Below are 12,668 nucleotides of genomic sequence, written 5' to 3' on the forward strand. Positions count from 1 at the left end.
CGACCTACGATTTTGGCATTGGGCCATCCTTGTGTCACACAGATCATGACTTTCTTTGCACAACATCATTTTACAACTCAGACCTCCATTCATCTTCCTGCAACTCAACGCACTTCACAGTACTAATTTGAGATGTCTTGCACATATTTTCCTCATCCACCGCAATAAAACTGGCATCTGACTGTAAAGGCATTCTGAATAAGCAGTACATTCATTTTCCTGGTGCGTACTCAATTCTATAATGAAACTCTTGCAGTCAATATTGCCATTTAGGAATCCGGGGTGTGGCCTTCGCAATGCCTTCGGTACTATACAAATCAATTAAAGGTTTATGATTGGTGCAGAGAGTGAATGGTACTCCCCACTTGTATGTCCAAAAATGATGTGAACCCCACCACAAAGCCAACGCTTCGTTTTCAATAGTGGAGTAAGTATGTTCTTCTTCCCTAAGTGCTCTCAATGCAAAGGCTACCATATCCCCCATACCAGTCCTTCTGCATTGCAACAATACAGCTCCAAATCCATAGTTGCTAGATCAGTTATGATAACAGTAGCATTCTTAATGTTGAATAACTTCAAAGGTTTAGCAGATATTATGTTCACACGTATATCATCAAAAGCATTATAAAACTCTTCACTCCATACAAATGTGATACCATTTTTTAGTAACTGTCTTAATAGTTCTGTTTTACTGGCAAAATGTAGTTACATTTTTAATATAATTCTGCCAAACCTAAAAAGAATCTGAAAGCCTCAATCTCAGTCCCATTTACTTTAGGCCTATGCCTGTACTTGTCCATGTTTGGAGGTAAGGCAGCAAGGGTGGCAATACTTGTGAGAAGTTGGCCTGATAGCAGGGTCCCAGATCAACTAAGTCGGAAAACCAGCAAAACACCAGGCAAAAAGTTGGGGGCAACCATAGTCAGGTATCCACCCTCCTACACAACCCCCCAAATGAAAGGAGATAAGGCTATCCTTGACCAGGTAAGCCTATATTGCCTGAGTGGCCATACAAGGTGGTACATGCACTGGCATGGTTACCCCCTATCTCATGGTCCACTAAGCAATCCCTCACCCTAAGGGTATCTGAGGGTCTCCACCATAGGGAATCTCTACCTGTGGTGTGTTTTGGCAAAGTAAAAGGCTGGTGTGGGAATGGAGTACTGAAGTGAGACTCCACTACTGTTGGGCTCAACTTCCTCCAATCACTATCCACCATATGTGCCTTTCTTTCCAGGACTGAGTTGCTGTGAGCTCTCAGGGTCAACCTCTGGCTACCTAAAGCTGGAGGCTGAGTCCCTCTGTTTGGCTTACTGGAGGGACAGGTCAGGTTTGGGGTTTTTAGGCCCCAGGTTTGGCTGTGCCCAACAGTGTCCACCTGTGGGAGGTCCCTAGCTAATTTTAAGGGGGATCCCTCAGGAGTTTGTTTTATTTTCACTGGGCTAGGATTACTAGCTTCAGTGCCCTTAATCTGCTGACTGGGAAGTTCTTTTGGACAGGGGGCCCTTTGGGGTCCACCCCTGGCCTCCCTGACCTCCACAGCCCTGGGCTGACTGAGGCAGGGTAGATAGGGGCAGGTTACCTGCTCCAGAATGGGTCCCACCTTGGAAGGGTCCACTGACATCAGGGGCTCTGCCAGGCTAGGCCTGACTACCTCTGGGGCAGTTCCTTCAGAAGGGGTCAGATCAGTTCCCTGGGGAGGCTGATCCTTTCCTAGAGTCTGGTGGGAGGGAGATTTCTCTTCCTCCTCAATGCTCTCTGTCTGAGTGGAGTGATCCATAGTTTCAGGCTTCACAACACTATTATCTGTCTGAGTTTGAGCTGTGGCCATCACAACTCCACCAACCTTTTCAGGAAGGGACTCAGTTTGGGTATGGGCTGTGACCATCACAGCCTTGCCAACCTGTTCAGGAAAGGCACCTTTCTGGGATAAGGCTATGACTGGCACAGCCCTCCTGACCTGTTCAGGGAGGACATCTTGGACTGGGGCTGTGGCTATCACTGCCCCACTAACCTTACCATGGAGGTTTACCATTTTAAAATGGGTTTCTTGCTCTACCTCAGCCCAGGCTGAGATCTCCAAATCATTCCCCAGTAGGCAATCTACAGGCAAGTTTGGTGACACTGCCACTCTCTTGTGACCAGTGACACCTCCCCAGCTGAGATTTACCACTGCTATGGGATGATCTCTCTGCACTCCATCAATGTTCATTACCTGGTATGTGGCTCCAGGTATAAGTTGCCTTGAGGGGACTAGGCTCTCAGTCACCATGGTGATGCTTGCCCATGTATCTCTATAGGCCTCAACTTTTGTACCATTGATGAGGGGCTCCTGTCTGTACTTGCCCAAAGTTTTGGGACAAGCTGTGAAGTTGGCAACCCCCATGCCAGTCTCACAGACAAGAGTATCTAAGTCAGGGGACCTGGTTAGGCCAGAGTCCCCAGGAACTCCCAAAGAAAATGCACCAAGATTCTTGGGGGCACTCCCAGCACCTGGGGGATTACTACTAGAAGTAACAGGAGGCTGGGAAGTTTTATTTGGGGGTATGTTCTCCTTATTGTTGTTGGCCTTTGGGCAACTGCTGTCAGTTTTGTAGTGGCCTACCTGTTTGCAGGTATGACAATAAGGTTTCTTTTGGGTATTGGGAGAAGTTTGGGACCCACCCTTTTCAGAGGATTTTTGGGGCCCTGTGGTTTGATCTGAAGATTTATTCCCACCCTTCTCTTGAGGCTTGGTTGATTCCTTCTTTTGGCCACCACCCTGGTTCTTAGGCCTAATCCTGGTTCTGACCCATTTGTCTGCCCTCTTACCCAATTCTTGTGGGGAGGTCAGATCAGAGTCTACCAGGTGCTGGTGTAATAACTGGTTCTGACAATTACTTAAGATTTGCTCTCTCATAATTAGATTGTACAATCCTTTGAAATCAGTAACCTTACTTCCCAGTAGCCAGCCTTCAAACGCCTTAGTGGCACAATCAACAACGTTTTCTGGGTGTCTCTGAACATCAACCTGTACTGTTCAGTTGTTAAGCCAAACCCATCAACCAGTGTATTCTTCAGGACTTGGTAATTGTTAGCATCCTCGGCTCTAGTAGTGAGGAGCTTATCTCTACCTTTGCCTTCAAAGGAGAGCCACAAGATAGCTGCCCACTGACTCTGGGGGACACACTGTACAGTGCAGGCCCTCTCCAAAGCAGTCATCCATTTGTGGATGTCATCCCCTTGTTTAAAGGGGGGCACTATCTTACTCAGGTGTCTAGTGTCTAAACTCCTGTCCTTTTCTCTAGGTAAAATGCTGCCACCAGTGGGGTCTGCCCCACTCAATTTCTGCTCTCTAGCAAAGGCAAGTCTCTCTTTGGCCAGGGCAAGTTCTTCCCTTTCAATCCTCAGATTGACTTCCCTTATCTTAGCTTCATGCTCTCTTCTCTGAGGGGATGTCATCCCTCTGTGAGAAGAGGTCTGAGAGCCATTGGTTCGAATGGATCTGTTAGAGCCTCTGGATAGAGACCTAACTCATCCACTCCCAATGTTAAGCCTGCCTGAGAGTGGCCCTGGGGGTCCCCCAAATCCATTTTCATGCCTGCTTAAGTTGGTCCTGGTGAGTCTACTGACTTCTACCTGACCCTTGTCTGCCTCATCCCCTGAGACTTCCTGATCCTCCTCCTCTCCTTCACTAACTGTTCCATTGAGATGGAGGTCAGGGTCCCCAAGGGTTCCCTCTAAGGGGGCATGTTCCCATCTGGATTAGAAGGGCCTGTGTTAGAAGCCCTCCTGGCATCATAAGTCTCTAACAGACCAATCAGGAATGGGTTTGTAGGGTTAGAACCCTGTTTTAGCTTCCTGGAGGTACACACTTGTCTCATCTCCTGGAAGCTAAGAGCTGCATATCTTGATATGACCTGTGGAGTGTCAACTGACACAAGGGGGGCCTCTGAGTTCCCTCCTTTGTCTGACATGCTTCTAGTGTGGTGTAAGTGATGCACCTACCTACACTATTTGTTTGCCTACTGATCCCTTGCTAAGAGTTGTAGTCAGGATGTGCTAGCCCCTGTTGAACTACAACAGCTAGTTCAGTAGAACTCAGAGTATTCTAAGCTAAGTTATATGTACCTTTGTAATTATGTGATCTTTCAAATGATATTCTTAGGATACGTGTGGTAAAACAACAGCAAGCTCAAATCCCAACCGCTGCTCACCAATGTGAGAAGTTGGCCTGATATGTAGTGCTCACTATTCTAGTGATCACTGTGTATCATTCCAAACGACCCTTATTGATGATTGGTTGTAAGTCAACCTTTTAGACCAGCTATCCTGGTAGCATGGACAAGAGCAGTCTTTAGGCTAAACTCTAGAGGGCGTGTTAAGCCAGCTGTTATACCATCACATATACCCCTTGAACACCAAGTGAAAGGACACCACACAAGTTGTTATGAAAATAAAAGGATATTTATTTAGAACACAACAGCCCTGGACTCTTTATGAGGACAGGGCGCTAAGCACAATACAAAGCTCTTAAAGAAATTCTGAAAGTCGCACAATTTACACAAATGCCCGAGGGGCACGAAAAACCATATACTCTACAAGTGGAATGCGAAATTACTAGCAGGTAAGTACTACTCTCAAAGACTTTAGAAACGCTAGGCCTACAATGCTGAACCCTTGGATTAGAAGCAGGAGGCCTAGGGACGTCGTGTGCAGAGTGGAAACTCTCACGCGTAATGCGGGACAAAGTCTATGGTTGCTATAAATTACAAAGTTAGTGTTCTCGGGCGAACCCGACTAGGTAGGTCAAAAACGAAAGTGGATCTAGACACTTAGAGAGTTGGTCTACGCTGGAGCACCATGGTACTCGGTTTACCTAGCCCAGGGGCTGCGGCTGCATAGGGTTCAAGTGTCGTCGGGTTTCTTCGTTGATGAACCAGGAGCCTGAAGTGGAAGTTGCTGGCATGCGACCAGTGAAGATGTTCCGGGCCGATCCAAGGACTGGATCAGCTGAAGAGGGTACCTGTAAGCAGAGGGGACCAAGTTCTGAATCAATAGCCAGTGATTAGATGGGCACCAGGATGGCACCAGATGGAGTCACCTCGACCAGGTGAGTGGGCGACGCTGGGCGACGCTGGGCTCTGCAGTCTCTCGGACCAGGAGGCGTTGTCGGCGACCAGGATAGAGGTGCGAGCTGTCCCACGAAGGTATCTGCTGTCGGCGATGCTGGACCCAGGATTGGGGCAACAACTCTTGGCAAATGCAAGCCCACGCGGTGGACTCAAAATGACGTCTGGAGTGGACCAGGAGGGTCCGTGGTGCTCCTCTGTTGGAGGGGAGCAAGGGCCAGCCTGGAGCAACCAGACCAGCGATGGAAGTGTTGTTGTTCGTCGTCAAGAGGACTACAAGCCAGCAGGCAAGTGGCCGGACAACGCGGTGAGCAGCAAAGAGCAGAAGGGCCCCACGCAGATCTCGTGGATGCTGGGGGGCTGGACTTCGGTGCTGGAGCTGCTCAGGGTTAGGGCTTCTCAAACCCCAAAGCACTCACCCCAGGATCCCTCGGTGGTCGTGCTGGATAAGCATCGTGCAGTTCTGAAGATGGCCGGTCCCTCGAGGTCTCGTCACACCCACGAATCTCAGCTGGGCTGATGATGTATGATTCAGAAAAGGGGGTGGTGATGAACAGAGTGTCTGAATTAAGCAGACCACTCTTACCCAGTCCAAAGATCAGGGCTTTATCCATCACCGTTTTTCAGCTCACTGCACCATCCCAGCTCAGAACTTGGCTATATGCAAATTAGTCTGACCCTGGCCCAGTGCATCATGGGAACAGGGCAGACCAAACTACCAAGCCAATTCTTATACTGGGAAGGAAACAAGCTACCGGGGACCGGTTTCTGGCATTTCAGCCGTCTTCGGCCCGGCCTGCTTGAATCCTGATGGTGCAATGAGCTAGGGACTCACATCTGAGTATACCCTTCCACGCTTATGGTGGACAAAAATGATTCAGAAAAGGGGGTGGTGATGAACAGAGTGTCTGAATTAAGCAGACCACTCTTACCCAGTCCAAAGATCAGGGCTTTATCCATCACCGTTTTTCAGCTCACTGCACCATCCCAGCTCAGAACTTGGCTATATGCAAATTAGTCTGACCCTGGCCCAGTGCATCATGGGAACAGGGCAGACCAAACTACCAAGCCAATTCTTATACTGGGAAGGAAACAAGCTACCGGGGACCGGTTTCTGGCATTTCAGCCGTCTTCGGCCCGGCTTGCTTGAATCCTGATGGTGCAATGAGCTAGGGACTCACATCTGAGTATACCCTTCCACGCTTATGGTGGACAAAAATGATTCAGAAAAGGGGGTGGTGATGAACAGAGTGTCTGAATTAAGCAGACCACTCTTACCCAGTCCAAAGATCAGGGCTTTATCCATCACCGTTTTTCAGCTCACTGCACCATCCCAGCTCAGAACTTGGCTATATGCAAATTAGTCTGACCCTGGCCCAGTGCATCATGGGAACAGGGCAGACCAAACTACCAAGCCAATTCTTATACTGGGAAGGAAACAAGCTACCGGGGACCGGTTTCTGACATTTCAGCCGTCTTCGGCCCGGCTTGCTTGAATCCTGATGGTGCAATGAGCTAGGGACTCACATCTGAGTATACCCTTCCACGCTTATGGTGGACAAAAATGATTCAGAAAAGGGGGTGGTGATGAACAGAGTGTCTGAATTAAGCAGACCACTCTTACCCAGTCCAAAGATAAGGGCTTTATCCATCACCGTTTTTCAGCTCACTGCACCATCCCAGCTCAGAACTTGGCTATATGCAAATTAGTCTGACCCTGGCCCAGTGCATCATGGGAACAGGGCAGACCAAACTACCAAGCCAATTCTTATACTGGGAAGGAAATAAGCTACCGGGGACCGGTTTCTGGCATTTCAGCCGTCTTCGGCCCGGCTTGCTTGAATCCTGATGGTGCAATGAGCTAGGGACTCACATCTGAGTATACCCTTCCACGCTTATGGTGGACAAAAATGATTCAGAAAAGGGGGTGGTGATGAACAGAGTGTCTGAATTAAGCAGACCACTCTTACCCAGTCCAAAGATCAGGGCTTTATCCATCACCGTTTTTCAGCTCACTGCACCATCCCAGCTCAGAACTTGGCTATATGCAAATTAGTCTGACCCTGGCCCAGTGCATCATGGGAACAGGGCAGACCAAACTACCAAGCCAATTCTTATACTGGGAAGGAAACAAGCTACCGGGGACCGGTTTCTGACATTTCAGCCGTCTTCGGCCCGGCTTGCTTGAATCCTGATGGTGCAATGAGCTAGGGACTCACATCTGAGTATACCCTTCCACGCTTCTGGTGGACAAAAATGATTCAGAAAAGGGGGTGGTGATGAACAGAGTGTCTGAATTAAGCAGACCACTCTTACCCAGTCCAAAGATAAGGGCTTTATCCATCACCGTTTTTCAGCTCACTGCACCATCCCAGCTCAGAACTTGGCTATATGCAAATTAGTCTGACCCTGGCCCAGTGCATCATGGGAACAGGGTAAACCAAACTACCAAGCCAATTCTTATACTGGGAAGGAAACAAGCTACCGGGGACCGGTTTCTGGCATTTCAGGCGTCTTCGGCCCGGCTTGCTTGAATCCTGATGGTGCAATGAGCTAGGGACTCACATCTGAGTATACCCTCAAAAATGATTCAGAAAAGGGGGTGGTGATGAACAGAGTGTCTGAATTAAGCAGACCACTCTTACCCAGTCCAAAGATCAGGGCTTTATCCATCACCGTTTTTCAGCTCACTACACCATCCCAGCTCAGAACTTGGCTATATGCAAATTAGTCTGACCCTGGCCCAGTGCATCATGGGAACAGGGCAGACCAAACTACCAAGCCAATTCTTATACTGGGAAGGGAACAAGCTACCGGGGACCGGTTTCTGGCATTTCAGCCGTCTTCGGCCCGGCTTGCTTGAATCCTGATGGTGCAATGAGCTAGGGACTCACATCTGAGTATACCCTTCCACGCTTATGGTGGACAAAAATGATTCAGAAAAGGGGGTGGTGATGAACAGAGTGTCTGAATTAAGCAGACCACTCTTACCCAGTCCAAAGATCAGGGCTTTATCCATCACCGTTTTTCAGCTCACTGCACCATCCCAGCTCAGAACTTGGCTATATGCAAATTAGTCTGACCCTGGCCCAGTGCATCATGGGAACAGGGCAGACCAAACTACCAAGCCAATTCTTATACTGGGAAGGAAACAAGCTACCGGGGACCGGTTTCTGCATTTCAGCCGTCTTCGGCCCGGCTTGCTTGAATCCTGATGGTGCAATGAGCTAGGGACTCACATCTGAGTATACCCTTCCACGCTTATGGTGGACAAAAACGATTCAGAAAAGGGGGTGGTGATGAACAGAGTGTCTGAATTAAGCAGACCACTCTTACCCAGTCCAAAGATCAGGGCTTTATCCATCACCGTTTTTCAGCTCACTGCACCATCCCAGCTCAGAACTTGGCTATATGCAAATTAGTCTGACCCTGGCCCAGTGCATCATGGGAACAGGGCAGACCAAACTACCAAGCCAATTCTTATACTGGGAAGGAAACAAGCTACCGGGGACCGGTTTCTGGCATTTCAGCCGTCTTCGGCCCGGCTTGCTTGAATCCTGATGGTGCAATGAGCTAGGGACTCACATCTGAGTATACCCTTCCACGCTTATGGTGGACAAAAATGATTCAGAAAAGGGGGTGGTGATGAACAGAGTGTCAGAATTAGGCAGACCATTCTTACCCAGTCCAAAGATCAGGGCTTTATCCATCACCGTTTTTCAGCTCACTGCACCATCCCAGCTCAGAACTTGGCTATATGCAAATTAGTCTGACCCTGGCCCAGTGCATCATGGGAACAGGGCAGACCAAGCTACCAAGCGAATTCTTATACTGGGAAGGAAACAAGCTACCGGGGACCGGTTTCTGGCATTTCAGCCGTCTTCGGCCCGGCTTGCTTGAATCCTGATGGTGCAATGAGCTAGGGACTCACATCTGAGTATACCCTTCCACGCTTATGGTGGACAAAAATGATTCAGAAAAGGGGGTGGTGATGAACAGAGTATCTGAATTAAGCAGACCACTCTTACCCAGTCCAAAGATCAGGGCTTTATCCATCACCGTTTTTCAGCTCACTGCACCATCCCAGCTCAGAAATTGGCTATATGCAAATTAGTCTGACCCTGGCCCAGTGCATCATGGGAACAGGGCAGACCAAACTACCAAGCCAATTGTTATACTGGGAAGGAAACAAGCTACCGGGGACCGGTTTCTGGCATTTCAGCCCGGTAGCTTGTCTCCTTTCTGGTGAAGAATTGGCTTGGTAGTTTAGTCTGCCCTGTTCCCATGATGCACTGGACCAGGGACAGACTGATTTGCATATAGCCAGGTTCTTAGCTGGGATGGTGCAGTGAGATAAATAACGGTGATGGATCAAGCCCTGATCTTTGGACTGGGTAAGAGTGGTCTGCTTAATTCAGACACTCTGTTCATCACCACCCCCTTTTCTGAATCGTTTTTGGCCACTATAGGTGTGGCAGGGTATACTCAGACATGAGTCCCTTTCTCACTGCACCATCAGGATTCAAGCAAGCCGGGCCGAAGATGGCTGAAATGCCAGAAACCGGTCCCCGGTAGCTTGTCTCCTTTCTGGTGAAGAATTGGCTTGGTAGTTTAGTCTGCCCTGTTCCCATGATGCACTGGACCAGGGACAGACTGATTTGCATATAGCCAGGTTCTGAGCTGGGATGGTGCAGTGAGATAAATAACGGTGATGGATCAAGCCCTGATCTTTGGACTGGGTAAGAGTGGTCTGCTTAATTCAGACACTCTGTTCATCACCACCCCCTTTTCTGAATCGTTTTTGGCCACTATAGGTGTGGCAGGGTATACTCAGACATGAGTCCCTTTCTCACTGCACCATCAGGATTCAAGCAAGCCGGGCCGAAGACGGCTGAAATGCCAGAAACCGGTCCCCGGTAGCTTGTCTCCTTTCTGGTGAAGAATTGGCTTGGTAGTTTAGTCTGCCCTGTTCCCATGATGCACTGGACCAGGGACAGACTGATTTGCATATAGCCAGGTTCTGAGCTGGGATGGTGCAGTGAGATAAATAACGGTGATGGATCAAGCCCTGATCTTTGGACTGGGTGAGAGTGGTCTGCTTAATTCAGACACTCTGTTCATCACCACCCCCTTTTCTGAATCGGGCTGATGATGTAGGTAGAGGTCAGAGGTGCCAGGGAAGCCGGGTCTCGTCGTGCTGGTCGGTCTGGTTCCGGAGGAAGGACGTGCAGCAAACTGCAGTGTTCTTAGTTGGTGCCCGCAGATGCAGGGTGACTACTCCTTAGTCACAAGGGAGAAATCTTAGGAAGAAGTCTTGAGTTCCTTTCGTAGAAAGTAGTTTCAGGATTCAAAGATGATCTAATTTGGAAGGGTCCCCGCTCCTACCTTTATTCTAAAGAAAGGGGCTGGCACGCGACTAGGTCCTGCCCATGGGTGGGACCAGGAAGGGGGGTGGTTATACCCCTCTCCCCTGTCCGGACTTTCCCCAGCTCAGGGGCTGGTGTGCCTCTGGAACTGGTTCAAGCCGGCATATGCACAGTGAGCACCGGGGTGTCACTTGCAGTCACCTTCCTCTCAGCCCTGCCTACCTGGGATACACAAAACCCTGTCTGGGATGGTGCTAGCACCGCCCCTGACAGGAAACCCTTTGTCCAAGCTCTCCTCGCTGGAAGGACTCCCAGCAGCAGGAGGTCAGACTTGTGTCTGTGGTGGCAGCATCCATTTTGTGATTCTGAGGCTCGAGTTAACTTTAACCGGGGTTCACAGTAACATACATGTTGGGTCCCTCTAGAAGGGTGGAATGCTAACCCTGCCACCAGAATTGGCGAGGTGTTAGTATTCCAATGCGTATGACACCTTACTCGACATGTTTTGATACAGCGATACCAGAGTTGGCAAATAACCGCGAGGATTATAATGCACTTAAGAGTATATGGTACGCGTTATCATGGAACAGCTATTAGGACTTGGTTCTGCAAGCTGCAGACGGGCTCAGCTCATGCCAAAGCACCATCTCATATAATTCCAAGCACTCTGCCTTCAGGATTGATAAGGCCTGCCATAGGAGTGACTGATAGGAATACATGTGTCCATTTTAGGGTTAGATATAGAGATACTATATCTAAAGCAAAGGGTGATTACACCACCTTGCCCCAGCTGTCATGCAGCCAGTTGTGTCAGATTTGGATGGCCAGCCAGGGGTGGCATAATACATGCTGCAGCCCCTGGTAGGCCCTGGGTACACCTATGCCCTGGGTACCTAAGGTACACTGTACAGGGACTGATAAGGTGACTCAGTATCCAATTAGATATGTACCTAAGGTACATGGAATCCATTTTACAGAGAGAGCAGTAGGCCTGGGGCCCTGAATAGCAGGGTCCCAGGTCAACTAAGCCGGAAAACCAGCAAAACACCAGGCAAAAAGTTGGGGGCAACCATAGTCAGGTATCCACCCTCCTACAATACTCACCCCACCCAGGGACACTAAGGTTGCTTCCACCACCTGCCTGTTCTGTACACCACCCTCCACCCCTACACTGACACTGGCAATCCCTGTAGATGGCCCCTTAAGGGGAAGCTTCTTGGCGCAGACAGCATCTCCCTGCTTATGCCCTGGCTGGTTACAGTCAAAGCACTTACCCACCTTTGAGGGATCAAAGAACCTACCAGGCTTTCCCTGAAACCCCCTCCCTTTGAATTTGGGTTGGCTCGGGCCCCCCTCCTTGTGCAGGATTTTGTGGGTCTTTGGAGGACTCCTTAGGATTTTGACCTTCATTTCCCTGGGCTTTCCCCTGGGGAGGGACCTGTCCACCTTTCTTCTGGTCACCCCACTGATGATGAATGGAAACCCGGGTTCTCACCCACTCATCAGCTGTCTGGGGTCAGTCAGCTTAGAGTCCACTAGATACTGGCGTAACTTCTCTTCTGCACAATGAGTCAAAATGTGTTCTTTCAAAAACAAATTATACAATCCCTCATATGTGTCAACTTTGTTACCAACAATCCAGCCTTCCAGTGCCTTTACTGAAACATCCACAAAGTCTACCCAAGACTTTGAACTCAATTTCTGCGTGCCTCTAAACTTCACCCTGTACTATTCTGGAGTCAGACCAAATCTCTTGACTAAGCATGCCGTCATCTGCTGGTATGATTCTGCATCCTCTCCCTTCAGGGTCAGGAGCCTATCCCTCCCAGCTACTGGAATCAACTCCCACAGGAGTGCGTCCCAATACCTAGAGTGAACCCTACTCATTTTAAGGGCCCTCTCAAAAGCTGCTAGCCACTTGTCAATGTCATCTCCCTCAGTGTACTTGGGTACTATGCCTTTGGGAAGTTTTGGTTCAAATCTACCACCTCTAGACATTTGAGCATCTTCTTCACTTTCGCTGCCACCATTCCTTTTCTCCTCCCTCTCCTATTTTTTCTTAGCCAATTCGAATTTCCCTTTCTCCAAGGCAATCAACTCTAATTGAGCCTGAAGCTGTCTCTCTGCAATGGACAGTAGTGGTACATGAGTAAGGGACCCTTCCCCACTCCCACCACCACCTTGATTCACC

The sequence above is a fragment of the Lissotriton vulgaris genome, chromosome 2_1, assembly GCF_964263255.1.
Source record: "Lissotriton vulgaris chromosome 2_1, aLisVul1.2, whole genome shotgun sequence".
Classification (NCBI taxonomy): Eukaryota; Metazoa; Chordata; class Amphibia; order Caudata; family Salamandridae; genus Lissotriton; species Lissotriton vulgaris.